Raw genomic sequence first — 2693 nt, 5'->3', positions numbered from 1 at the left:
CATTCAATTAAAAATTAGTCAAGCACAGTAAGAGAAAAACAACTAATAATGCAATAGAATAATTATGACAATATACTGTAATAAAAAGTATATAATGTGGTCTCTTTCAAAACATCTCACTTGTGATAATACAAGATGACACAATGCCTATGTGATGAGATAAGGTGAGGTGACTGACATAGGCATTATGATGTAGTGTTAGGTTACTTTAAGGGTTGCTTGAACACTTCAGTGTCTAAGATGGCTACTAAGTAACTAACCGGTGAGTAGCGTATACAGTGTGGATACACTGGACAAAGGGATAATTCACATCCTGGGCGGGATGAAGTGGGATAGCATGAGATTTCATCATGCTACTCAGAATGGTGGGCAATTTAAAACTTATGAATTGTTTATTTCTAGAAATTTCCATTTAATATTTTTGGATCACTGCTGACCCTGGGTAACTGAAACTGTGGAAAGTGAAATCTCATATAAAGGAGGACTACTGAACTTGAACCATACTAGATAGGGAGGGGATTCCTTTAGAATGAGTCAAGATGTGGAGGTGGTAAACCATATGCCAGAGGTCAGCAAGGAAGGTAAGTTGACCCAGGCATAGCAAGTTTTGTTCATCCACAAATAAGCAGTGGGAGCAAGGCGGGAAAGATCTAATATTAAATTATAAAGGGCCTTGATGGCAGAGTAAAAAAGACTGGTTTATACTGTGGAAACAGTAATTGTTGAGCATGTAGGAGCTTAATCTGGACATTGTACGTGTAATCAGTTGACAGGAAAAGAAGAGGTGGGAAGAACAGGTAACAGTTTACTGTGACAGTCCAGATGAGAGTTACCAAGATCTGGACTAGGGTTAGTGAGAGTGGAAAGAAAGGGCTGGGTTCTGGGGTGGGAAGAATCACTAAAACTCATCCCCCCCCCAAAAAAAAAATGTTGGAGTTTATCTCTCTACCAAGAAGAAAGATTTTCAAATTAGAAATCATGAAACAGATGTGATTAAAATGGAATCAAATTGAAAGAAGTCCAAGTATCTGCTTTTTAAAAAATCAAGTTTAAATCACTAGATTTAAACAAATTATAACCCAGAGTAATAAAATATTTAGCAATTATGATCTTAAATCAGTTGATAGGCTTTCTTTTAAAGTGAAATAAATATTTCTAGAATAGCAATATATGCTCTATATGGAGACTGAATAAAAAACAGAAAGATGATAAAAATTAGTAAGCTTACGTCACCGCACCCCAAATTTAGTTAGCATTTTGGTTTATATTTCCAATCTTTCAAGTATAACTCTGTTTACATGTTAATACATAGATTGATTAACATCTTATGTATAAAATTTAAAATTTTCATCTTGCTTAATTATCAATATTTTAATAAAACACTTCATATTTCATTATAATTTTTGTATATAACTTTTAATAATTATATAGCCTGTAGTAATATGAGTATATATACTAAAAGGTATTTAACCAAATATAATTAGATATTTAAAAACATTCTAAAATTTTTTATATTAATGTGATTTTTTTTTGTTTAAATCCCTTTTCTATATTGTGGATTATTTCCTTAGGTCATTTTTCCAGATAAAAATCTTTAAGAAAAACAACATAATATGAAATAAATAGTTAATTTAACCCTTTGAGTAGTGAGTTTTTTCATGCTTGCTGACCCTTGGGAGTGAGTTTTTTTTAAAAAAATGAAATTAGTTCCAGTTACAGTTTTATTAACTTAAAATCATGTTTGTTTGATAACCAATTTATGGAAACAAGAACATACATTTGCCTTTTTTTTTTCCAGTGTCGTACTGGAAACCATGGTCTCCTCTGTCCACTCACACAGGACACCCCCACTCCAGGCCTGTTTCTGCTGCTCACAGAACATTTTCCTTTTTTTAATGTTGCCTTCCTCATGTACAATCATACTCTGGGTGGTCAGGAGGCACGAGGACATACATGAACATTTGTACTACTCAAACGGTTAAACATAACTTCTTTTTAAGTGGGGCTAAAACAGTTTAACTCTAAAATCTTCATGAAGCCAAAAAAAAGGGACCATTTTATAATCACACTGGAAAATAACCATAGACAATAAACCATCTAAGAAGGTACAAATAAGTTTTGGTAATTAAAAGCACAGTATAGTTATATCTATATTTGTGTTATTATATTGCATTCAAATTTATTTATATGTATTTCCCTTTAAGTTAACTGGGAAAATGGACATAGCACATTTTGAAGTATAGGTATAATTGTGCTTTTCTTTCATCATATTATTTTAAATTTCTGAATTAATGGAAATAGTATACATTATTAAAAAGATATCTGAGCAGTTTATTATTAAAACGTTATTATTAAAAGGAGATATCTGATTGTCAGTTAACACTCACTGACACAGTGAAAATTCTGGCGCTTGAAGTGAGCAGATCAGATACACAGCACCTTTAAAACATGGTACCGGTAGCTTAACCAGGCAGTGGCGCAGCGGATAGAGCATCGGACTGGGATGTGGAGGACTCAAGTTCTAGACCCCGAGGTTGCCAGCTTGAGCGCAGGCTCATCTGGTTTGAGCAAAGCTCACCAGCTTGGATCCAAGGTCGCTGGCTTGAGCAAGGGGTTACTTGGTCTGCTGAAGGCCCATTTGAGAAAGCAATCAATGAACAACTAAGGCGATGTAATGAAGAATTGATGCTTCT

The sequence above is a fragment of the Saccopteryx leptura genome, chromosome 2 (assembly GCF_036850995.1).
Source record: "Saccopteryx leptura isolate mSacLep1 chromosome 2, mSacLep1_pri_phased_curated, whole genome shotgun sequence".
Lineage (NCBI taxonomy): Eukaryota > Metazoa > Chordata > Mammalia > Chiroptera > Emballonuridae > Saccopteryx > Saccopteryx leptura.
Note: the sequence above shows the minus strand (reverse complement) of the source record.